General features: G+C 49.4%; 1 long non-coding RNA gene across 1 annotated transcript; it reads right to left on the bottom strand.

The window, feature by feature from the left end:
* Nucleotides 1-9,058: 9,058 nt before the first annotated feature.
* Nucleotides 9,059-12,254, bottom strand: LOC144280270 (uncharacterized). The gene is made up of 2 exons (XR_013348762.1): nucleotides 11,489-12,254; nucleotides 9,059-9,783 (listed from the first exon to the last, which is right to left on the bottom strand). It is a non-coding gene; the product is annotated as an uncharacterized LOC144280270 (long non-coding RNA).
* Nucleotides 12,255-26,621: the final 14,367 nt, after the last annotated feature.

Here is a 26,621-nt window from a genome sequence, read left to right on the forward strand (position 1 = left end):
GCCCCGCAGGCCCCGCCCTGCGCCGGAGAGCCGTGAAGGACCCCGGCGGGGCGGGGCAGGGCCGGCCGTGACGCCGCCTGATCAGAAATATGAATGAGTCATCTAAATGATTAATTATTATGATGGCAAATGCCAGTCACCCTCGAGCTCCCCTTTATCCTCCCATCCCCCTTAACCGAACAACGGCCACGTCTCCCCGGCCCCCCTTTTACCATCTACTTCCCCCACAACCACCAATTCAGGAGGCTCCTTCCCCCTCCTGACCGCCCCCCCCCGCTACTAAACGAGCCCCTGTCCCCGGATCGCCCACCTCCCCAATAGCCACCCTGACAGCAGCCCCCAGTTCACCCAGCCGGAGCTCTCCTATTCCCAAAAATCATGAGATTGGCTTAAAGAATCACAAGATTTGCACAAATCCTAAATCTGGGCCTATAAAATTCCCTTCTAGGGTTTGGCAGCAGCAGAGGCCACATTTCCCAACTTTTCTCTGCCATCACAAGGGCCGGAAACTTACGAAAAAAGAAAAGAAACGGGAGATTCTCACAGAATCCCATGACTCCAGGGGCTGGGGCTTTGAGACAAACACCAGCTGGCAGCACCGTAACTGAGCTCATGGTGCTCCCCATTATCCATCACCCCATGACTCATACCTCCAGCCCATGTCCTCTCTCCCCAGTTCATGCCCTTCTGGCATTCAGTATTGCCAACTGTACAGATCTTTTCACAACCAGTGGGTTTGGGCGGGCAGGGCTGCAGCCCAGTCTCCTGCCAGTGCAAGAAGCTCCAGCCTGCTAGCGAATTTGAGCCCTTGAATTGGCTGCCTGCTCCTATTCCCTGCCTCCAGGGGCAGAAAAATCAATCAGAGCTTCTGCAGGAAGCAGGTGGAGGTCTTTCCTCCTTCCCACTCAGGAGCCCACACCCTTCTCACGGGGACGGGAGAGGGTAGCTGAGCTGCACAGGTCCCCTCCCTCCTGTGAGTAAAGGGGTCAGGATGGTTTCTCTGCTCCTCCATGCCATTCAGCGCCTGGACTGGAAAGGGGCCAAAAAGAGTGAAAAGACCCTCGAGCTGCTCCCCACCAGCCTGGAAGGGGAAGAAGGGATGCCACTGGAGCCCCCCAGGCCTGGGAGAGCAGAATGTGAGGAATCCCAGGAGGAACAGAGTTGAGGCTGGGGGATGAACTGATGTGGGACTCTTGTTGGAATTTGGGGGTAGGGGGTGAACAGGGTTGACTTGAAGATTGAGGACAGAATTAATTACTGGGCAGATGTGGGGGTGAGAGCTCCTGCAGCAGGGGCCAAAATCATCCATCCCATATATTTGCCAGAGTGGGAAGCACTGATTGTCCCACACACTGGGGATGGGCAGGAGGAGTTCAACAATCAAAAGCCAGGCTAAAAAGCACAATATAGTCTTTTTTTAAAAAAAATCTTAAGATATTTGGGGTTTGGCTCATGAGTTTTGATCTTTTGAGGTTGACTGTACTGTCTCCAAGTAACCAGACTGCGGCCACCTCCCACGTTGCATCAGTTGATCGGACCTGTCCACCCCAATAACCTTGGGCCCATCAGAATCACGTCCAACATCACTGTCTCTGATTAGCTGAATCCCTATTCTTGTTAACTAAACCCTCCTCCCCAAACTGATGTCATCTCCCTTCACATGGGATCAAAGTCACTTTCCCGATCGCTACCCTGATTTTCCGAACCCATTGTCTATGCCCTCTTCTCTGAACTACAATCACATCTCCTCCCCCTCCCTTCCTACTGCCATGGCTACACCCTGTTAGCCCTGTTCCCCCTCGAGTACCACCCTCGGGACTTGCTGTTATGAAAATTCTCTTGTGGCCACATCCCATCCCAGGTAAATCCCTTTCTCTGGTTAGCTCATCTAATTAGCCAGACATAATTTAACCAAATCTCCCTATTTTTGGAGGGAAGAAAATTGGCAGCATGTGACCTCCAGAAGAAGAAAGAGGAGAACCCATGTACCCTGAATGCAGATAGAGATAAGAAACTGTTTTCAGGCTCTCTCCACAGGTACTACAGCGGAGAATGGTTCGGAAGAGTCATCTGAGGGAAGGGATCAGAAGGAGACCCCATTGACCAGAAGGTAGGGGATGCATTGTCCTAGGGATGGGGGTTCCACGACCATCACTCCCAAGAGGAGGGGACTCTCTCTTAAGGGGAACGGAGTCATCCATCTGCCATCTAGACCGGGAAACTCGAGAAGAGTGCTGCTTTCCTGGAGGTAGAATTCAGGATGTGAGGGAGTGTCTGCCGCGACTGATCAAGCCCTCGGATTCCTACCCCTTCCTACTTCTCCACATGGGCACCAATGATGCTATCAAAAATGACCCTGAGCGGGTCATGGCAGACTATGTGCCTCTGGGAAGAAGGATAAAGGAGTTTGAGGCGCAAGTCATGTTCTCGTCCATCCTCCCTGTTGAAGGAAAAGGCCCATGTTGGGACCATCGAATTGTGGAGGTAAATGCTTGGTTGCGCAGGTGGTGTTGGAGAGAGGGCTTTGGATTCTTCGACCATGGGATGTTGTTCCAGAAAGGATTGCTAGGAAGAGATGGGATCCACCTAACGAAGAGAGGAAAGAGCATCTTTGTAGGCAGGCTTGCTAACCTAGTGAGGGGGGCTTTAAACTAGGTTTGCTGGGGGATGGAGATCTAAGCCCAGAGGTAAGTGGGATACCAGGAGGAAACACAAGGAGAAGGGTGCAATGGGGCGGGGGAGGTGGGCTCCTGATTCATACAGAGAAAGTAGGGCAATTGGCTAGTTATCTTAGGTGCCTGTACATGAATGCAAGAAACCTGGGAAACAAGCAGGAAGAATTGGAAATCCTGGCACAGTCAAGGAACTATGATGTGACTGGAATAACAGAGACTTGGTGGGGTAACTCACATGAATGGAGCACTGTCATGGATGGGTATAAGCTGATCAGGAAGAACAAGTACAGGAGGAAAGGTGGAGGAGTTGCACTGTATGTAAGAGAACAGTATGACTGCTCAGAGCTCCAGTATGAAACTGGAGAAGAGCCCATTGAGAGTCTTTGGGTTAAGTTTAGAGGCGAGAGCAGCAAGGGTGATGTCGTGGTGGGCATTTGCTATAGACCACCAGACCACGAGGATGAGGTCGATGAGACTTTCTTTGGACAACTAACAGAAGTTTCCAGATCACAGGCCCTGGTTCTCATGGGGGACTTCAGTCACCCTGACATCTGCTGGGAGAGAAATACAGCAGCGTGCAGACAATCCAGGAAGTTTTTGGAGAGTGTTGGGGACAACTTCCTGGTACAAGTGCTGGAGGAACCAACTAGGGGCTGTGCTCCTCTTGACCTGCTGCTCACAATCTGGGAAGAATTGGTAGGGGAAGTAGAAGTGGGTGGCAATCTGAGCAGCAATGACCATTAGATGGTCGAGTTCAGGATCCTGACACAGGGAAGAAAGGAGACCAGCAGAATACAGACCCTGGACTTCAGAAAAGCAGACTTTGACTCCCTCAGGGAACTGATGGGCAGGATCCCCTGGGAGGCTAATATGAGAGGGAAAGGAGTACAGGAGAGCTGGCTGTATTTTAAAGAAGTCTTATTCAGGGCGCAGGAACAAACTATCCTGATGTGCAGAAAGAATAGCAAATATGGCAGGAGACCCGCTTGGCTTAAGAGAAATCTTCGGTGAGCTTAAACACAAAAAGGAAGCTTACAAGAAGTGGAAACTTGGACAGCTGACTAGAGAGAAGTATAAAAATCTTGCTCGAGCATGCAGGGGTGTAATCAGGAAGGCCAAAGCACAATTAGAGTTGCAGCTAGCGAGGGTTGTGAAGGGTAACCAGAAGGGTTTCTACAGGTATGTAAGCAACAAGGTGGTGGTCAGGGAAAGTGTGGGACCCATACTGAATGAGGGAGGCAACCTAGTGACAGAGGATGTGGAAAAAGCTAATGTACTCAATGCTTTTTTTGCCTCTGTCTTCACGAACAAGGTCAGCTCCCAGACTGCTAAACTGGGTAGCACAGTATGGAGAGGAGGCGAGCAGCCCTCAGGGGTGAAAGAACAGGTTAAGGTAGGGGTGGGTAAACTTTTTGGCCTGAGGGCCATGTCAGAGAATAGAAATTGTATGGCGGGCCATGAATGCTCACAAAATTGGGGTTGGGGTGAGGGCTCTGTTTGGGGGTATGGGTTCTGGGGTGGGGCTAGGATGAGGACTTTGGGGTGTAGGAGGGTGCTCTGGGCTGGGATCGAGGGGTTCGGAGGGCTAGGGCAGGGGTGCGGGTTCTGGCTGAGAGTGTGGGCTCTGGGGTGGGGCTGGGGATGAGAGGTTTGGAGTGCAGGAGGGTGCTCCGTGCTGGGATCGAGAGGTTTGGAGAGTGGGAGGGAGATCAGGATGGGGGCAGGTGGTTGGAGCGTGGGGAGAGGCTCAGGGGTTCAGGCTCCGAGCGGCACTTACCTGGAAACAGCGTCATGTCCCTTCTCCAGCTCCTATGCATGGTGCGGTCACTGCCCTGGCTGGAGCACTGGAGCAGGACCGTGCCACTTGGTGGGGCCCCCGGCTGGAGTAGGGCCGAGCCGTGTGATGCAGCCCCCGACCCAGTGCCCCTGGAGCGCCAGAGCAGGGCAAGCCCCAGACCCCGCTCCCCAGCGGGCGCTCGCAGGCAGCCTTAAAACGGCTCGGCCCACAGGCCATAGTTTGCCCACCTCTGGGTTAAGGACTATTTAGAAATGCTGGACATGCACAAGTCCATGGGCCGGATCTCGTGCATCCGAGGATGCTGAGGGAGTTGGCTGATGTGATTGCAGAACCATTGGCCATTATCTTTGAAAACTCATGGTGATTGGGGGAGGCCCTGGACTGTTGAAAAAAGGCAAATATAATGCCCATCTTTAAAAAAGGGAAGAAGGAGAATCCGGGGAACTGCAGACCTCATCTCAGTCATTGGAAAAATCATGGAGCAGGTCCTCAAAGCATCCATTTTGAAGCACTTGGAGGAGAGGAAGGTGATCAGGAACAGTCCACATGGATTCACCAAGGGCAAGTCATGCCTGACCAACCTGATTGCCTTCTATGATGAGATAACTGGCTATGTGGATATGGGAAAAGCAGTGGATAGAATATACCTTGACTTTAGCAAAGCTTTTGATAAGGTCTCCCACAGTATTCTTGCCAGCAAGTTAAAGAAGTACGGATTGGATGAATGGATTATAAATTGGACAGAAAGCTGCCTAGATCATCAGGCTTAGGACATAAGAATCCCATGAACTGCTACAGGCTGGGGGCAGACTGGCTAAACGGAATTAATCAAAAAAGGACCTGGGGATTACAGTGAGTGAGAATCTGGATAGGAGTCTGCCAAGAAGGCTAACGGCATATTAGGCTGCATTAGTAGGAGCATTGCCAGCAGATCAAGGAAAGTGATTATTCCCCTCTATTGAGCACTGGTGAGGCCACATCTGGAGTCCTGCGTCCAGTTTTGGGCCCCCCACTACAGAAAGGATGTGGACAAATTGGAGAGAGTCCAGCGGAGGGCAACAAAAATGATTAGGGGGCTGGGACACATGACAGATGAGGAGAGGCTGAGGGAACTGGGATTATTTAGTCTGCAGAAGAGAAGAGTGAGGTGGGATTTGATAGCAGCTTTCAACTACCTGAAGGGGGGTTCCAAAGAGGATGGAGCTCGGCTGTTCTCAGGGTGGTAGATGACAGAACAAGGAGTAATGGTCTCAAGTTGCAGTGGGGGAGGTCTAGGTTGGATATTAGGAAACACTATTTCACTAGGAGGGTGGTGAAGTACTGCAATGGGTTACCTAGGGAGGTGGGGGACTTTCCATCCTTAGAGGTTTTTAAGGTCAGGCTTGACAAAGCCCTGCCTGGGATGATTTAGCTGGGGTTGGACTAGATGACCTCCTGAGGTCTCTTCCAACCCTAATCTTCTATGATTCTATTGCTATCCATCATGTGACAAAAAGGGCAGGTTTTTACTGCTGGTAAAACTAAACTAAATAATTTCTAGTCATCGACCAAGGAAGCTACAAGTCCCACCAAAATAAAACAACTGGATGTATTTAATCTGTGGACAAAGCACATTGATAAATGTGCATGTGTAACCCACTCAGGGTGGCGCTCTGTCCCCCTCTAATGGTAGCTGGGCCATATGTAAGGGGCAATAAGCCTGCTGCAGGGTTGGCTAACAGAGCTAGGACCTTCAGCTCAGGCCAGAGAGGCTCACTCTTTAAGAGTCAGATTCAGTCAATCACCTCTACTGGTGACCTACTCAGGGTGTTGTGTTATGTTACATATGCAACACAGAATCATAGAAATGTAGGGCTGGAAAGGACCTCAAGAAAGTCATCAAGTCCAGCCCCCTGCACTGAGGCAAGACCAAGTAAACCTAGACCATCCCTGACAGCTCTCTCTCCAATCTATTCTTAAAAACCTCCAATGATGGGATTCCACAACCTCTCTTGGAAGCCTATTCCAGAGTTTAACTACCCTTATAGTTAGGTTAGATATTAGGGGGAAATTTCTAACTCCTTTGCTGCACATTAAACCAATTACAGTTTATCTCACCACCAGGGAACATGGAGAACAACTGATCACAGTCCTCCTGAGAACACCCCTTAACCTATCTGAAGGCAGTGATCAGGTTGCCCCCTCAATCTTTTTTTCTCAAGACTAAATATGCCCATTTTTTTTAGCCCTTCCTCTGAGGTCAGGTTTTCTAAACCTTTGATCATTTTTGTTGCTCTCCTCTGGACTCTCTCCAATTTGCCCACGTCTTTCCTAAAGTCTGGCAGCCAGAACTGGACACAGGACGCCAGCTGAGGCCTCTCCATTGCCAAGTAGAGTGGGACAATTACCTCATGTGTCTTACATACAACACTGCTGTTATACACTCCAGAATATTCGCCTTTTTCACAGCTGCATCACATTGTTGACTCATACTCAAATTGTGATCCACTCGAACCCCCAGGTCCTTTTCACCAGTATGACCACCGAGCCAGTTATTCTCCATTTTGTAGTTGTGCATTTGATTTTTCCTTCCTAAGTGAAGTAATATGCACTTCTCTTTACTGAATTTCATTTTGTTAATTTCAGACCAATTCTCCAATTTATCAAGTTCATTTTGAATTCTAATCCTGCCCCCCAAAGTGTTGCAACTCCTCCCAGCTTGGTGTCACCTGCAGATGTTGTAAGTGTACTCTCCGCTCCATTATCCAGATCACTGATGAACATATTTACAAGTACCAGATGCAGGACTGACCCTGTGGGACCCCATTAGATACATCCTCCCAGTTTGACAGCAAACCATTGATAACTACTCTTTGAATAGAATCTTTCAACCAGTTGTCCCCACATTATAGGAATCTCATCTGGATCACTTTTCCCTATTTTGCTTATGAGAAGGTCATGTGGAACTGTGTCAAAATCCTTACTAAATATCAAGATCTATCCCTTCTACACTCCCCCCCCGTCCCCACCAATCCACCAGGCCAACACTGGTACCTGATGCCAGAAAGTTGCCAATGTGAGTTTTGCAAAGGATGGGCATTGCTAACATGATATGTTAGAGAGAGCTGCATTTCACCACAGCTGAAACCACATGAACAGCGTGATGGAGAATTCTAGTTCAGCATATGGGGCCTGATGTGATTAGCTGCCCTAGAGCTGGTGCTGGAGAGCCCCAGGCTCGCAATACAGGTTGAACTATTCCTGAGTCCTACTCCAGACAGTAACAGATACACAGAGATGGGAAGGGCAGGAGAAAGGTTAAAAACCAGTATCTAAGTACTTACAGGGCCCTACTCACTGTAATATCACGAACTGCAGAGGAGCTATCCCCAGCGAGAGGAGGGGAAGCATTATCTTCACTGGACAGATGGGAAACTGAGGGCCAAGGTAGGGAAAGTGACTTGCCCAAGGTCACATAGGAAAGTTGGTGGCAGAGCTAGGAATTCAGCCCAGGTTTGAGTTTCCATCCCAGGATACCTACCTCCCCCTTTGCGACCTTCCTGTGATGGTCCAAGGCTGTGGCTCCTAAGTACTAGGACCCCGCTGTGTTCGGTGTTGTACAAATGCAGATGACATCTGCCCAAAGCAGCTTACAGTCTCTTCCAGGAGCAAACCGGCCTGGCTCAGGCCTTTCCGAAGGGCTGAACACCCGTTAAATCCTACTTCAGAACAGGGATTAGAAGCCCAAGTCCCCACAGACTGCAGGGCATTCGGAAACTCTCTCCTGGCAGCTCCCTGGCCTGTAGCTGAGTGCCTCAGCAAGAGAGACAGTCTGTGCTGAAGAGGCAAATCAAAGCCTGAAGTGCCACATGGGTCAGACAGTTCCAGAGAGGGAAGGAGGAAGGGAGGCCAAGCCATGCTGCCCCCCCCAACACCAACCAGCAGAGCTGCCCAGCCCTGAGGGGGAGACACTGTCCCTCTCCTAGGTGCAGCAGCCGCACGCCGGGCTAGCTCCTGGCAGCGTTGTCCCTCCCATAGGCACAATGTCCCTGGCACTTCCCCTAGGGAGGCGTGGCCATGGCCCCATACTAGGGGCAGTTCCTATGAGGCAGCCTCTGGTGCTGAACTTGAGATTCACCCAAAACAATGGGATGGGCCTGATCCCCCTAAAGACAATGGAACTGACCAGGGCCTTAAGAACTGACTTGTCTCCTCTTCCTCAGGCCTGGTCCACATGCCACTTTTGACCCAATGTAACTGTTTTGGTTCAGGATGTGATTTTTTAGCAAAATAGTTAAATCGGCACAACCCCCACAGTGGGGGCTGTTATACTGATGCCTGATAGCTTATTTCCCTTCCATTATAGGAATAATCTATATTGGTATAAGTGCATCCACACTGGGTGGGTGCTGTCCTGCTTTAACCTAGACCAGTGCAGTGAAAGCAGTAAAACTGTTGTGGATAGACAAAGCTTCAGAATAAACAATTATTCTGTTTCTAGTTCTATTATTACAAACCATGCCTGCGTGAGAGAGCCAGAGAGAAAAAACAATCGATGGTTTGGAGCCAACAGTTTAGATTCTTCTCTGAAATAAAGAAGAGGAGAAAAATGTATTCATAGTTTATTCGATTGTCACAAAGAAGTGGTGAATACATTCTGCTGACTTATTATTTTGCTGTTATTTGCCTTGGTGGAACTGGCTAAATAGTAAGAAAAATTATTTGCAAGTGATTTATTCAACAAAAGTGAAAAGATTTGTCAGATAAATTATTTGTTGCAAATCATTAGTTCACATATTTAGTCACCAGGACACACACAACTATTGTGCTAGCTCCTAAAGCAAATACTGGCGAAGCCCCATGGATTTATAAGGCATATTCACTGGGGTCGTCTTCTGCTGCTTCCTTATAATAATATCAAGGAGGAGAAAAGCATGTTATTGAAATTTGTAAACTTCTGTAGGTTTATTTTCTTGCCACATTCCATGGCTCTCCACGATCCAGGTGCAATGCAAAGGGGTGTTACACTCAGCGATCTGTTTACCCTTTTTCACCTTTATAGAATAGGTTGACATATTTACCATGCCTGCTACATTACTGAGGGATTTGTAGGAGAATAAATTCTTGGGGTTCACTTTATGAATAGTTTTTGTTTTTTCTGGATCAACTGCAACCCCTAGGTCGAAGTACTTGTCTCTCACATAACTTCCAATTCTTCCAATTCCTCCAGTCAGCATTTGGGCCAGCAGACGTTCATGAACCACAACACTGATGACTTCTTCAGTTTTGTTGGTAACTTTAATGATGTAGCTCAAATGATCAGGTACAAAACTGGATCAGAAAGGAAATGATTAGTGTCAGTCCTGCCGGCAGGAAGAGTGCTTCGAAAGCTTCAGATTCATTAACGTTTTCATGCACACGCTAACCCCCATTCCTCCCACACCTTTACAACTCTCCAGAGAAAGCACCAAATATAGACAAAATAGCAATGGACCAAAACTGGGACCTTGTATATGGACACATCATCTTCTCCTGGCCTCACAGTGAGCGACTCGGATCAGAAGTGGATCTAGAACGGAACCACGCTGATGTTTGAGTGTGGCCGTGCAAAAATAAGCTAAATATATGATGTGGCACCAGAACCCGACCCTTCCATCCACTCCCCTGGTTTGTCCATAATAAGAAGGGGACAAAAGCAGAGACTTTTATTGAACACCCCCAGGTCTGGTAGTTTAGATAAAATTGAAGCAAGGTCCTAACAGTCTCCTGGGTTGGGGGTTGATTACGCCAAACCAAAGCTTAATGGATCAAGATTTGCAAAACCCAAACCAGCCTCTTTAGTCCAGCTACATAGGTTAGGGGTCTGGCCAAGATTTACATGCGACTGTGAGGAATTAAGCGCAGACTGTTTCTTCCCTCCTTTCTATACTATTCCATCAGAGGAGAACAAATAAGACACTCAATGAGTTAGGAGATTTTCAAGGGCACCAATGGTAGTTAGCCACCTAACTGCCAATGAAAGTCAATGGGAATTGAGTACCTAACGGCCTTTGAAATAAAATCTCCTTTGAAGTCCTTTGCATCTAGAGCACGTAAAAAGAAATGGACCAAGATTCCCAAAAGAAGCAAGAGTGAGGCACCCAATAAATGGCCTAATTTTCAAAAGGGCTTACCCACCGCACAGCTTCGTGTGACATCAGTATGGCTTCACGGGATGGAATTTTTAAAAAAGCAAAGGAAACAAACGGAAGGTGTTCCATTAGAGGGACTTTATTCAGGTTGCCAAGTCAGGTGCACAGAAGTTAGAAAATGCCAGAATGAGCTGGCTTGTGCAACCTCAATTCAGCCCCTTGTGCGTATGCATCATGACAGCCTTTAATGATGTGATTACTATTTATCCACAGGACTAGAGCTTCATTCAGTACACAGGACAGACAGGGAATGAGGCAGAAGCGGTAAAGAAAGGAAATGTGTTAAGGCATTTGACTGGAACCCGGGGAGCTGGGTTCTGTCCCTAGCTCTGGCTCAGACTTTCTACGTGATGATGGCAAAGGCTGTATCATAATGCATATGCCAAATTCAGATTGAAGAGGCAATAATAATTCTGGCATTTTCTGACTTGTAACCTTAATATAGGATTTTGTATTTAATTAGTGATTATGAATGGATTTTAAAAAACACCGTAGTCTGGTTACCAGCATCATCAACTCTCACAATTTGATTGCAAATCTCATGATATTTGGTATTTGTCTGAAAGCCCCAGCTCTTGGAGTCATGTGATTACACAACAATCTCAGCTTTCATTTTGTTTTTAAAGTTAGTTTCTAGCTCTTATGGTTGCAGAGAAAAGCTTGAAAACATGAACTGAGTGAGACCTAAGGGCTGAGGGACCAAATGGCAAAAAAAAAGGGCACAACATTTTATTTTCATCATGCCAGTTGCATGATTTCATGGGGTCTGACTGGTGAGTTTTGAAGACTTGAGGTTGGGGATTCTGGGTTACAGTGATAGATCTGAAGGAGAAAAATCAACTTACCCAAATAGTTTGCGTATCGACGGGTTATCTTCCCGGTAGATTTTGTCGTCATCCACAATCCAGGTGCAATGCAGAGGAGTTTGACACACAGCCACCCACTCATCCTCTCGTCACCATAACGTAGTACCATTCTGCTCCTGTCCACCCAACTCCATAGGTGAAAATTTTCGAGAGACCAACTTCGTTTACAATGGACGTTTTCCCTGAAAACTCTCAGCTCTTCCTTAGTGAACAATGACTTGAGGTTGTCGTAGATAGGCACGACCAGAGAATTACCCAGCGATCGTAATACCAGATTGGTACTAACAACAACGGTGACAGGTCCCGTACTGTTGTCGGTAACTTGAAGGACGTAGCTTGACATTTTAGATGCTAAACCGGAGCACAGAAGAAAATCATTAGCGAGTCAGTCCTGGTGCCTCAAACCCTTGATTTTGATGAAGTCAAGAAGTTTTCTGGATTTAAAATAAAACTGTTTCTTATGATTAACCATGGGAACAAGCTACCAAGGGAAGTGGCGGATTCTCAATCTCTTGATGTCTTCAAATCCACACTGGCCACCTTTCTGGAAGCTGCTTCAGCCAGACAAGTTAGTGGGCTCCACAGAGGGGTAACTGGGTGGGATGTAATGGCCTGTGCAATACAGATATCAGACTAGATGATCTAATTGTCTCTCTTGGCCTTAAAACCTATGAGTCTATGGCTGATCTCGCGCAGAGGAAATGCTCGTGAGCACTTCCCCCCTCCGGAGACGTATTAGGTTTAATGTCCATTCTCATTGCATAATAAGGGGTGGAGTCGACCTGGAATCTCGATAGCATCCTAGCTTGTCTGGGAAATGGCCTGGATTTCTGCCAGCGCTGAGTAGTAAGCCGATCTGGCTTGTGAACAAATACAACTAGAACACAGTGCTACCAATCCGGCCTGGACGCTTGTTCCAGAAGATACGCCCTCGTTCCACAGGCTGCAGGAACTGGAAGGATCCGAGAGATGAATCACTGGGTGACATTCTCTGGCCTGTGCTACACAGGAGCTCAGAGATGATCTAATGGTCCCTCCTGGCCTTACAATCGATGAGAAGGGACTGTTAGGTGCCGCAAGATGGGCAGAGCTCAGACGATGGGCAGCCAGAACTGGGTCTGAGCAATGGGTGAGGGCCAGATCCTGGCGCTCTGACATTCACCTAATCCCCTTGAGTCCAGTGGCATGTAAGTGACATCTGAGGGGTGATGCCTGGGGGGAAGGAGGGCAGGGCTGGCTGCACATCAGTGTGCTACAAGGTTTAGCGTTGATCCTGCCTACACTTACTCACCTGAGCAGCCCCATTTAAATCCCACTGACCTGAGAACAGGGTTCAAGGGTCTGATCCGACAGACCCAAACCTGATTCTGACTTGACTTCTGGCTTCACAGCTGTATACTCAGACCTGCGCCGTGCCCTGCCTCACACGCGACACTCCTGCCTTTGGCCGTGTGGTCACACCCGCCTGCACTTCTGATACCAAGTCTGGCTGAGGCCGAGCGAGAGGCTCTGTCCCGGAGACACACTGCGGGTTAGAGGGGGCCTGCAAGGCTACAAGTTTGAGGCTGGGCTCTTCCAATATCCTCTATTAATACTTCTGGGCCATTCACAGCCCTTCGTATTAACCCAGCTGTAGGGAGACTGAGTGGCCTCCCTCCGAGAGGGAGAGCGAGGAACCATTACACGCCCCTTGGAGGGCAGAGCCTAGATCGCTCTCCCCCCTCGCTGGAAGTACCGGGGCATGGCTGGAGGTATAAAGGGCTGGCCCTGCAGCACAGCTGGGGGAGAGCCTGCAGAGGAGAAGGACGCTCTGCCTGTTCTCCCGTGTCCCCTGGCTGTTCCCAATTCTCAAACGCTGACAAAGACTGGAGGTCGCAGGTACCAAACCCCGGGGAGGCAGGAAGTGGCCCAGGGGAAGCCCCAGAGCAGCTGGCTGCAGAACCAGGGTGGCTCCTTTGGCGTGTTGCAGCTGGATCCCTGCCGATGCAGAGGCAGGCAATCCTGCCCCTGCCAGTGCCCTGGAGTAGGGTGGGCCCTCATCCCCCTGCCAACCCACCTTGGGTGGCTGAGCCCCTACACTGTGCAAGGAGGCTCTAGCTCTGAAGAGGAGCGTCCCTTACCAGTCACCTTAGAGACTGTTTGCTGGTCTCCGCCCAGGCCACAGCCAGCCCTGACAGACTGTGTTTAAGGGCTGACTACTTGAGCTACTCAAGCCCAGGCTAGAGCCTGATAGCGACTATTCATCGCCCAGCCCTATGGTGTGCTCTTGGCTGTCTTGCAGACGCTGGTCCTGGCCAGACAGGGCCGACCTGAGTGGCCTCCCTCCGAGCGGGAGAGCGAAGGACCATTACACCAGCCCACCGCCCCCTGCCCACTGTACAGGATACTGAGCGGGGACACGGGTCACTGCGCGCAGCTAGGAACAGAACCCAGGTCTCTAACAGGACAGACCCAAAGCTCATCTCCTGCACCACTCCTCTCCCCGAGCCAGGCACAGAACCCAGGAGTCCCGACAGACAACATGGCAGAGCTGTCTCTCAAATAGTCGTGTATCCCCCTGGCAGAGTGCATCTCCCCCCACCCCCCACCAGTCCCATGGGGTGATCCACATACAGGATAACAGCCGGCTTCTTCTGCCAGTCATTCCATTTGCGCAAATGGGAGAGGGGTCTGTGCTCTGGACCCAAAGATCCTGGGGTTAAATTCTGCAGATGACCCAGGCAGGGAAAAAAATAGTGTGTGCTCATGTAACCGTGTCCCAACAGCCCTGTGGGGCTGAAACGAGGGTGCATGTTACGCTCCCACAGGTCAGGCTTTGCGGTCTGAGGAGAATCTTGCTCCTCGAGTTCCTCCTCGTCTTTAGGGAGCTTCCCGCAGGCATCCTGCAGCTGCAGATAGAGCACTCAGGACAGGCCCTCTCTGCCCACAGCCCCGCCCTGTGTTTTTAAAGGGGCAGCTCTGACAGCTGATGGATAGGAAGGATAAACAAAAATAGATCTGTGACTAGGGTTTTTGATTTCAAAAGGGCTGACTTTCAAAAATTAAGGAAATTAGTTAGGGAAGTGGATTGGACTGAAGAACTTATGGATCTAAAGGCAGAGGAGACCTGGGATTACTTCAAGTCAAGATTGCAGAAGCTATTGGAAGCCTGCATCCCAAGAAAGGGGAAAAAACTCATAGGCAGGAGTTGTAGACCAAGCTGGATGAGCAAGCATCTCGGAGAGGTGATTAAGAAAAAGCAGAAAGCCTACAAGGAGTGGAAGATGGGAGGGATCAGCAAGGAAAGCTACCTTATTGAGGGCAGCACATGTAGGGATAAAGTGAGAAAGGCCAAAAGCCATGTAGAGTTGGACTTTGCCAAGGTAATTAAAAGCAATAGTAAAAGGTTCTATAGCCATATAAATAAAAAGAAAACAAAGAAAGAAGAAGTGTGACCGCTAAACATTGAGGATGGAGTGGAGGTTAAGGATAATCTAGGCATGGCCCAATATCTAAACAAATACTTTGCCTCAGTCTTTAATGAGGCTAATGAGGATCTTAGGGATAAGGGTAGCATGACAAATGGGAATGAGGATATGGAGGTAGATATTACCATATCTGAGGTACAAGTGAAACTCGAACAGCTTAATGGAACTAAATCGGGGGGCCCAGATAATCTTCATCCAAGAATATTAAAGGAATTGGCACGTGAAATTGCAAGCCCATTAGCAAGAATATTTTATGACTCTGTAAACTCAGGGGTTGTACCGTATGACTGGAGAATTGCTAACATAGTTCCTATTTTTAAGAAAGGAAAAAAAAGTGATCTGGGTAACTACAAGCCTGTTAGTTTGACATCTGTAATATGCAAGGTCTTGGAAAAATTTTTGAAGGAGAAAGTAGTTAAGGACATTGAGGTTAATGGTAATTGGGACAAAATACAACATGGTTTTACAAAAGGTAGATCTTGCCAAACCAACCTGATCTCCTTCTTTGAGAAGGTAACAGATTTTTTAGACAAAGGAAACACAGTGGATCTAATTTACCTTGACTTCAGTAAGACATTTGATACAGTGCCACATGGGGAATTAGTTAAATTGGAAAAGATGGGGATCAATAAGAAAATTGAAAGGTGGAGAAGGAACTGGTTAAATGGGAGACTACCAGCGGGTCACACTGAAAGGTGAACTGTCAGGCTGGAATGAGGTTACTAGTGGACTTCCTCAGGGATTGGTTTTGGGACCAATCTTATTTAATCTTTTTATTACTGACCTTGGCACAAAAAGTGGGAATGTGCTAATAAAATTTGCGGATGACATGAAGCTGGGAGGTATTGCCATACAGAGAGGGACCGGGACATCATACAGGAAGATCTGGATGACTTTGTAAACTGGAGTAATAGTAATAGAATGAAATTTAATAGTGAGACGTGCAAGGTCATGCGTTTAGGGATTAATAACAAGAATTTTTGTTATAAACTGGGGACGCATCACTTCGAAGTAACAGAGGAGGAGAAGGACCTTGGAGTATTGGTTGATCACAGGATGACTATGAGCCGCCAATGTGATGTGGCCGTGAAAAAAGCTAATGTGGTCTTGGGATGCATCAGGCGAGGTATTTCCAGTAGAGATAAGGAGGTTTTAGTACCGTTATACAAGGCACTGGTGAGACCTCATCTGGAATATTGTGTGCAGTTCCGGTCTCCCATGTTTAAGAAGGATGAATTCAAACTGGAACAGGTACAGAGAAGGGCTACTAGGATGATCCGGGGAATGGAAAACCTGTTTTACGAAAAGAGACTCAAAGAGCTTGGCTTATTTAGCCTAACCAAAAGACATCTGAGGGGAGATATGATTGCTCTCTATAAATATATCCGAGGGATAAATACCGGAGAGGGAGAGGAATTATTTAAGCTCATTACCAATGTGGACACAAGAACAAATGGATATAAACTGGCCACCAGGAAGTTGAGTCTTGAAATTAGATGAAGGTTTTTAACCATCATAGAATCATAGATCCGAGTTACTACAGAGAATTCTTTCCTGGGTGTCTGGCTGGTGAGTCTTGTCCACATGCTCAGGATTTAGCTAATCGCTGTCTTTGGGGTCGGGAAGGAATTTTCCTCCAGGGCAGATAGGCAAAGGACCTGGGGGGTTTTCTCCTTCCTCTGCAGCGTGGGGCATGGGTTACTTGCTGGAGGATTCTCTCCACCTTGAAGTCTTTAAACCATGAGTTGAGGACTTCAATAGCTCAGAGATAGGTCAGGGGTTTGTTACAGGAGTGGGCAGGTGAGGTTCTGTGGCCTGCGTTGTGCAGGAGGTCAGGCTAGATGATCATAATGGTCCCTTCCAACCTTAAAGTCTATGAGCTCAATGTACATCGAGTAACCAAAATAAAGCAGAAAACAAAACAAACCTGAACTGCTACATTCACCGTTTCACACCGTGTCTAGAGCCACATTTATTCCAGTGTCCTCGCAGACTGAGAATTCTGCCGGTTCCTAACTTTTGCGTTTAACATTCTTCCAACAGTTACTTTGAGATGTAATATACACGTGGACCTTCTCATCAATTAGCACTAATTAGGGGACTGGATGTTTTAGCACATTGCTAACCAGCTGCAGAGCCATTCACTGGTCTGAATCCAGCTCAGCCCAGTAGGGACTGAATGTTGTTCCCAGGTAATGGAGGTTTTGGTGGCATCCATGAGATGAGTTTGCTGGGTCTCAGTTCCAGCTCCTACCTTCCACACTCATCACCAGGCAGTGCGCTAAGGGGCAGGCTCAGCTGACCTGCCCCCTCAGGCACCTACAGTGAGAATCCAGATCACATGGCCTCGTCCTACACCTGCTTGCACACACCAAGTGATGAGCACTGTATAAATACCATGGATTAGGGGATATTCTTGTGCTAGAACCTCAAAGTACTTCCATGGGATCTTTGTGCATGGAGCAGTTGTAGAATTAAAGCCACAGAATTAGCTCCAGGACTAACGGGTTGTTCTCCACAGATCTGAAATGAAGACACGCAGCAAACCTGTCGAGTAAGCAGGGTTATTCGTACAGCGTCACCTCGCTGAGGACTCTACGGGTTTTACCTTACTGCAGCTTTCAGAAGTTCCGGGTCCCTGTGTCTGGGATGAAGCAGCTCGGCTTTGTTCCCTCTGAAGGCAGTTGCTGAAGTGCAACGAGAAGATGCTGCATGAGCTGAACACTGGCTAGAAAGGGCAGTGGGGGCAAGGAGTGAAACTCAAAGGTTAATGCTGCATCCAAGTTCTGAGAAATCACATGATTGAGGAAACGGAAAGTAAAAGTCTACTGCAAGGAATGCCCTCTGCTTCCTGAGAGGAACAGAAGCACAGATGCCCACATCCCCACCGCAAATCTAGGAAACTCTGCTGATTGGCTCCAACACCTTCTGGAGATGATGAACCCAACTTGAAAGGGGGAAGGAACAAACATCCCCACGCTCATGCTCCCCCGACAGCTCCTTACATGGGGCCCAACTCCCGTGGCCTGAGTTGGGATGGGGAGAGGAAAGCACCTGCCGTCCACCTTATCTACAGCTACCAGGGGCACCTTTATCCGTGATTCCAGGGGCTAGTTAGGCACCTGAAATACCTGTGGAAAAAAAGGTTTTTTTTTTTTTTTTTTTGCAGATAACTTAGAAATGAGCTGCCAGGAGCACTGTATCTAATTCCTGTATAAAGAAAGAAAAATAAACATTAGACCAGACCTCTGTGCTGCTTTTCATGCTTTCATCCTTCCCCATTGCCCAGGACCGATCACTGGAGTCTCAGAGAACTGGCCACCTTGGTTTTGCTCCCATCTATCAGACGCCTCTTTGTTTGCAGCAGAGACAGAGGCCCTCAGAGACCTGGGCTCTACTTCTCCCACCGACTTCCTGTCTGATCCCCGGCCAGTGCCTTAGGGGCAGAGATTCAAAGGTTTTTAGGCACCCAAAGATGCAGCCAGGCATCTAGTGGGGCTTACAAAGCACCGAACCTTCTAGGTGCTTTTAAAAATCTCACTAGGTGCCTAAATACTTTTGAAAATCTGGCCTTTAGTCTGTGTGCCTCAGTGGCCCATCTGTACAATGGGGATAAACAGCATTGCTCTACCTCAGACAGGCTGTGAGGAGAAACCAGTTAGACATTGCAAGGGGCTCAGATACTACGGTGATGAAGGCACATGCTGTCCCTTCCCCTGGTTTTGGCCCCTTCTTTTCACACCTCCCTCTTTTCTGAATGTACCTGTGGCTGTAGGTCTTTGGACTCCCCTTCCTTGTCTTCAAACCCCACCCCCATCCCCCAGGGATTCCTGCTTTACAGGCTCATCTGAGGGTATGTCTACACTGTGAAGTTGTTGACAAAACTTTTGTCTTTCATGGGTACTTTAGAACCTCTCTTCCCCCCCCCCCCCCCCCCGAGAAAGACAAAAGTTTTGCCAATGCAAGGGGCAGTGTGAATGCGGCTTTGTCGACAGGAGACAAAGCTAACACCGCTCACGGGGTGGGAAGTATTTTGTCGGCACCAACACAGCGTTTACACACGCTGACCTGTTGCGACAAGGCTGTCTCGACACAGCCTTGTCGCTAAAAGCTGCGTGGTGTAGACAAGCCGAGACTTCCAGATCCTTCATTTAACCACCAGCCCTTTCTTATCTTAATCACCCTGCCTCTGTGTGTAAACAAACTGCTGAGTCCCTGCCCCGGGGCGCAAGCTGGGAACAGCACCTCTCCTCTGCAGAGCTCACACTCCACACGCAGGCTGTGCTCAGACACTCGGGAGGGGCTGAACCCCCTCCCCCCATACCCTTTAAATGATGCCCATGACAGCTACCCCCCAGCGCCCTCCAGGCTTAGCACGACCCCTCTGAGCAGCGCTCTTACAGGCGGCATGAATCACCCGACCCCGTAGAGTCTGAGGCAGGCAGGCGCAAACCTGCCCCACACCGAGCTCCCCCAGGGCAGGGGGAAGCCTGTCTGCCTGTGCCCAGGAGGCTCTGCAGGGCACAGGACAATCAAAGCAGGGAAATGCAGAACGGGCCCAAAGGGAAGATCCCTGGGGCGGGTGCCGCTCCCAAGATTCCAAGCGGTGGGTGGAGACCAAAGCTAGAGCCCTTTCAGGCATGGCCAGCGTGGGTCCCGGAAAGGAGATGGGGAACTGAAAGCAGCTGACCCTCCACCACTCAGGCTGGAGGCTGCGTCCTGGCCCCTCCCTCTCTTGGTGAAGTTAGGGGTGTTGGGCACATCAGAGCTCAGGCTAGGAGGCATCTACTCAGCCTGTCCATGGCTGCAGGGTCTGAGGCACAGGACTACCCAGGAACCTGTGCTGCCCACACACCCAGCCATCAGGCCCCAGGTCACTTCTCCTGCCCCCCTCCACAGGCAGCAGGAAAGTCTCATCCTGGATTGCACCTGGGAAGCCTGTTCCCTTGCATAGGGTCTCCAATAGCTGGCTCATGCCTTTATGCTGCTGGGGGGCCTGGCACAGGCATATGGGGTCCTAACCCCCTCCCCCCCGCAGACAATGCAGCTTTCCAGGTGATCTCCAATCTCGCTGTACATCCCATCACCTGCACAGACAGGTGCATAGATGGTTAGGACCCGGTCCTGAAGGGATCTCAGTTCTCCTTGGAGTCCATGGGTGTAAATACAGTTAAAAAAATTAACTGTTTAAACTATTAAAAATTCTTCGTTTAAACAGAAAAGGAGGACTTGTGTCACCTTAGAGACTAAAATTTATTTGAGCATAAGCTTTCATGAGCTACAGCTCACTTCATCGGATCCGATGAAGTGAGCTGTAGCTCACGAAAGCTTATGATCAAATAAATTTGTTAGTCTCTAAGGTGACACAAGTCCTCCTTTTCTTTTTGCGAATAGAGACTAACAGGGCTGCTACTCGGAAACCTTTGTTTAAACAGTTAATTGATTAAGCAGCTGGGTACTCCAGCCGGTGCAGGGCTGGCTGGCCAGCTGGCTGGCCGGGGGGTGAACAGTTAAGGTGGGTTACTGGTAAGACTAATGCTTACCGGTTAACCAGTTAACATTTTACATCCCTAAGTGGGAATGGAGAGTGCACAGTCCCCAGCACAAAGGAGGTCTTTTTTCCCTTAATAAAGCCTGGCTCCCAAGCCGGTGGCCTGAAATTAGTCTCCTAAATCTATAGCCAGGCCCTGGAATATAAGTTTGACTGGACTTCCTGATGTACAATCAATGGGCACTGAGCTAGCCCTCCGGCTGCCAACGGCCCATTGCAGGACAGGGCCGCAGAACCAGGGAACCTCAAATTATTCGTGCAAGAAACTGCAAGTGCTGCCGGGTCCCTTCAGGTTTGTGTGATGAACCATCACTTCAGAGTCAGGGCTGGGATTTCTGAGGCTCGTTATTTTAGGCAACAAAACGAGGGAGGCCCCCAACTTACAGGGAGCAGAGTTAACTTTGGGCCTAAAGTACATGGTGCCCCTCCAAAAAACCATAAGAATGACACAGCCCTGCTAACCCACCACCCCACACACAAGATACAATGGAAACCCCACAAACCCTCCCCCAAGCAGGGTTCAGACCCCCAAAAGGGAGAAGTGCCAGAGAGTCCACACAATCTGCTAGGAACCGCACATGGAAGACACCCAGATACTGTGGTGATAGACAGCAGGATAAAACCCTGAGACAGAGAAACAAGGAACAATTGAACATGGCAGGAGAGGGAATAGCTTAGCAATTTGGAAGTTCAGGCCAAACTTTAGCTACTTAAATGTGGATCTTGGAGGTTGAACACCAGTACAGCCAAACCACAAAACCAAACAGTAACAAAATCGAGAGGGACAGCGCCCAATACACACCTTTGTTTTTAGTACAAGGTAAAACCTTTATTACAACTTTTCATTCATAGGTATACAACATCTGAAAGACAGATATGGGGAAAAAAAGTAATATTGTTATAAAATGTCACATTTATTGCTACATTACTGTTATATACAGGACAGTTCTCAAAATCTACTTTAAAAAAGTTAGGATTATTTAAAAATTCCAAATAATCCAGCCAGCTGTTTTGACACTTGTATAAAATTATTTTAAAAAAATGAAAACAATTCATATCTTGAGGCACTCGGAAACACAATTTTATCCCCCAATTGTGATTCATTTAAAAGAACAATGCATTTCCCCACCCCCAAATACTTTATTTTTTTGCTGGGTTAGGCATATATATATATATATACTATATATATAGTTCAAAACTATAATGTGTATCTGATTTAAGAACAAGGATTTTCAGCCACTTAAGTACATCTGGATTTACAGGTAGGCAGCATGAACATCAAAAGCCAGAACCAATTTATTTTATTTTTATTTTAAAGGCCAAAAGAAACCATCTAAGGGGTTAAAAATAAACAGCTTCCACAGGCGTTTCCCCTACAGTTGCCCTGTCCCGCCCCCAAGTACTAAAAATATATAAAGGGGAATCAAGTAGCACTTCATTTTCTAAGCTAGTTTGAGTCTTCTCTAGAAAATGGGTCATTTTCCCATAGGCAATGAACTAAATGCAGGTTGATGGAAGTATTGTCCTTAGTCAACGTTGCCAGGTGTTGCTTTCTCTTCTCCCTGCCCCCAACCAAGAGAAATGCTAAGATGCAGGCAGGTAAATTATTTCCTGCATTTGCGTTTCCCTTCTTCCTCCCCCAAAGACACAAGATTTGATTGAGCTGGTGGGCTCCCAAAAGGACTTTAAAAAGATCTGGCACTCAATGGAGGGAGATTCTTGGCTCCCCCTCCTGTTCAAAGCTCCCCAGGGGAAATCTGTCAGCATCCCTCCTGAAATGCAGGGCCCACGGGCAGCTCAGTGGATGCAATAGGACAGAACGGGGATGGATGCTGCTAAAGTCGCAGTGACAAGAAGAGGGGGCTGCATCATGCTGACAGACACTCAACCACGATGCCCCCTTCAAAGTAGCGCCTTCTCCTGCAGGCAACCGCTCAGCAGGACGCTAGAAACCACTTTCCCCCTGCCCAAGGCAGGCGGCTCTCTGACCACAGCTGCCATGTGGCTGATTCAAAGACGACAGGTGGAAGGAGTATTGTTTTTCCTAACCAGGAGAACGGATGCTTGGCTGGAACGGAATCAGCATCATGAGATGAAAGACAGGAGGTGGTTGAAAGCACATGAGGAGACATACTGACAAAGACCCCCCCCAGGAGGGGAGGATGCCGAACCCACATTGGGTAGTAGTCTAGATGGGCTGAATTCAAGCTAGGGCCCCAACAAAAGTACCTCCCCCACCTCACTTACTCCAAATTAGTCAATTTCACCACCTCTGGCTCACACATTATCCACATACCACCATGTGGGCAAGGGAAACACGTCCGGTGAGGGTAAATTTCCCTGGAGACCAAGCCTCTGCAAGGAGCAAAGATCACATCACCCCACCCGAGGGCCTATACACTCCACGCTAGAGCAGACAGGAGACTGTCAGCAACTTGGGTAGCGCCAGAACCAAAATGCCACATGGCACCAGCAAGACATAAGAGCCATTGGAGCAATCGTCATACGTCTCTGCCCCGCCACACCCCTCCCGATGCTAACGGGGGCAGCACCCCCGCAGCCTGCTACACCCGGCCACAGATGGTCTGCGTGGCACACCGTGCTCCAGCAGAGATGTGTGGCCTTCATTCCTGAGGACTTGTGCAGGCAGCTATTCCTTTACAGCAGAGCTCAACCTTCCCAAGCTCCAGGCAGCCGACACCAAAGGAAGAAGTGTTTGTTTTCTACAGGCTTCACCGCTGCCTTGTCTAGGACGGGCAAAACAGGGTTGAAGTGGCTGCTCTTTTGCCAGCTGTTTAGGCACTAAGGCGGCCTCTGTCCCATGCCCCAAGGGCTTTGCTCCACTGTGCTAGACATTAGAGTGGCCCTTACCTAGCCTATCCCTTGAGCTACTAGCCTGGACTGGTAGAGATGAGCTCCTGGACCTTGGATGGGGATGTGGAGAACCCTAAAGATGAACCTCCTCAGCCAGGCTGCTGCCCCTGTGGCTGCAAACCGATGAGAAACTGAAGGGAGAGGATGTGGATGCTGATGGCAGCCCATAAGTGAACGGGAAAGATGGTGCATGTGGATGCAAGCAAAGCTTAGTCCAGCTCCTGTCTCAGCCAGGACTGGGCTCACTGCAGACTACAGACCCAGGAAGGTCTCAGCTGGGATGCTCAGCTGCAGCAATCTGCAGGATACTCAGGCAGGCTCAGAGCAGCAGCTGGGAGGACGTTGCTCACTGGCATCTGTCCACCAGCTGGAAGAGACAACCAGGTGAGGTGTGGACAGAAGCATCCTTGTCCCAGACAAGCAGCCCATGGCACCTCCTCCAATCCAGCTTTTGCTGCTGGGCTTTAATGCAGAAAAAGCCACCAACACACTCCTGCACGGGCTGACAACATGGTCCTGCAAAACCACTTCTCTCCACTCACTCTGACAACTCACCCCTAGCTCTGGGTCACCGCTCTCCCTCGAGAGCAAACAGCAGTGCACGGTGCAGATTTGGTTTTGGAACGGAGTGACTGTGCGATGCATCAGAATCGCAGAAATGTTGGCCTAGAAGGAACCTCAAGAGGTCGCTACTCCTCCCCCTGCACTGAGGCAGGGCCAAGTCTACCTAGAAGCTGAATCCCAAGTGCACCAGTGGGCTCGGACCCACGTACTGTGGAGTTGAGACTCTTGGGCCACTCGGTAAGCGTGCAGAGAACGTGTGCAAACATTTGACTGCAAGAGGGAGCTGAAGGGCCATTTGGATCAAGGAAAGAGGGTTGCATATGACAGTGAGGCAGAGGCCTTCTCCAAGGACGCTGCTTGGGGTGGGGACAGTCCGGTTCGGATAAAGAATAGCGTTTGCTCCAAGCCTCACTAGCTCCCAGAGCCTTGCAGCTCATTCAAGCCATGGTTCAGCTCACAACTGATGCACCTCACCTGGATTTCTGGCATGTTAGTGCTCTGCTCCACCTGCCATTTCTCTATTCCCCTCAGGAACCACAGGCCTGACCCAGAGAGGTGCTGAGCGCCCACTGAAGGGGCCTAGAACCTCCCCCAGGATCAGGCCCCAGTTCAGGAATGAATTTTAGGACAGAAGGGAGCTGGAAGGGGTTCCAATCCCACTGCCATTGAAAGTCAGTGGCTCCCACTGGCTTCAATGGTGCAGCACGGGAGAGACACAGGCCCCTTGGCTTTACTAGTATTTAAAATAGCTGCAACAGGCTCTGAGCTGCACGCTGGTACATTGTGGGTTAGTGTCTGTCACCTGCAGCTGGGATCCAGCTGTGAAGGGGTGGCCGTGCTCCATACAACCAGCCTTAACCCCGCATGCTTTTGTTTTGTGCCATGGTCTCTCTGGGGAGGGTTTTCAACAGCCAACGGCACCGATGAGCCAGAATCACTTCGGTTCTTCTGCTGTGAGTTTAGCAGCCCATGGAAACCACAGCTAACTTCTGACGGGAAGGGAGCCCATGGCAGGGCGGGAGCCGTGTCCAGTCACCCCAGGCACTGCTGCCTTTGTCACAGAACCGGCTACTGTCATTACTAGGGAGAACAAGATTCTCTCTTTTCCATTCTAAAACTAAATGTTGAGTTGCTAAGGGACGCCTGGCTCCTGAGCTGAGGCTGGAGTTCTCACCCAGTGGGCCAGCTCTGCCCCCTGTACTGGTGGCTAACGCACACAGAGAAGTGGATGAGCCTGCTACAGCTTTGGCGGGCAGAGTGGGGGCTTGTAGCTCTGGCAGCAGAGGCCTGCGCTTTAAGCTCCAAAGGGCCAAGGTTCAATCCCCGCTGCTGACAACCCACAAGTGAAGTGATGCAGAGATGGATGTGGGCTTAAGCACCTGCCTCCCTTTGCCCTCACCCTCTGGAGACACCGAATGAAGGGACGACTGTGCTTGAAGAGACATGAGCAACATCAGCCTAGCCCTTGGACACTGTTGTCTAACAAGGGCAATTCTCAGGCAGGAACGGATTGCCAACTTCGGCGTTGAGGAGGAATTTTGCTCCCTGGGACTTACTGGCAGGGACTGTGGGGTTATGAGCAGGGGTCAGGTAAGCTTATGCCCTGCCTTTGGAGGGCGTAAGCCACGATACACCCTTCAAGCTGGGTTCCGTCGGCAGCAGTCCGAGGAGGATGCGGGTGGGAGTGAAAGGGAGGACAAGGAGCAAGAGTTCACATCTCTCAGTGTTAGTGACCCACAGTCCCCATACTCCATTAGTGCCTGGACACCCCCCCCCCCCGGTGCATGCGTGTGGGGGGGAGAGACCATAGTGAAAGTAGATGCTTGAGCACTGGGGTACTCATTAGGGTCCCTGGGCAAAGGGGAGGGGCGCGGTGAGGCTCTGTTGCAAGGTGGGCAGGCAGAAGGCTTTGTCTGTGCTCCAGCACTCCTGCTCTAAAGCTGCTCATCTCTAATGGGAGCAAACCAAATAAAATGCCTCTGAACCCCTTCCTTCAACTCCAGCCGAGCCAAACGTTCCACACGCCCCCGCTGGCCTCAGCGTTAAACTGAGCGAACACTAAGAGACAAACACCTGCTCTAGTGGTGGCTTCTTGCAGTCAACTCCACAAGACGGCTTTGCCGTGTCCCATGCATGTTTAACTCCACTGCCCCCCCCAGTGCTGGCCAAGACACCCCGCTGGGACCTCGTCACATGGGCCCAGTACCCTGCTCTTCTTAAGTCGAACTAGGCCAGAGCTCATCTGCTACCAGGTAAAAAGCCAGGGAAACCTGTATCAATCCAACAAACTAAATCCTAGACTGAAAAACCTTCAGAGGACTGAAGGCAGAAAACCAGCATGTCCTCAAACCTAGGCCAAATAGTCCAAGATCAACATCCAGTTGCAGGACCAGGAAGCCAGCGTCTCCCTGCACTGCCCTCTTGCTCTTAGACACTTTCACTCATTTCGGTACTTTCCCTCTCCATAGGCTAATGCCAAAGTAAGCACTGACTTCAGAATACGCCAACTTTGTTCCTTTCTTTCCCTCTATATCTTTGCAGCTGCTGGAGGTAGCTTAACATCATCTATGCTAAAGACAAAAGTCCGCTCCCGCCCACACTAATGGATTAAGTCAACAGGTGTTTTATACTGGACAATAATGGAGCGGAGAATCGG

The sequence above is a fragment of the Eretmochelys imbricata genome, chromosome 25, assembly GCF_965152235.1.
Source record: "Eretmochelys imbricata isolate rEreImb1 chromosome 25, rEreImb1.hap1, whole genome shotgun sequence".
Classification (NCBI taxonomy): Eukaryota; Metazoa; Chordata; order Testudines; family Cheloniidae; genus Eretmochelys; species Eretmochelys imbricata.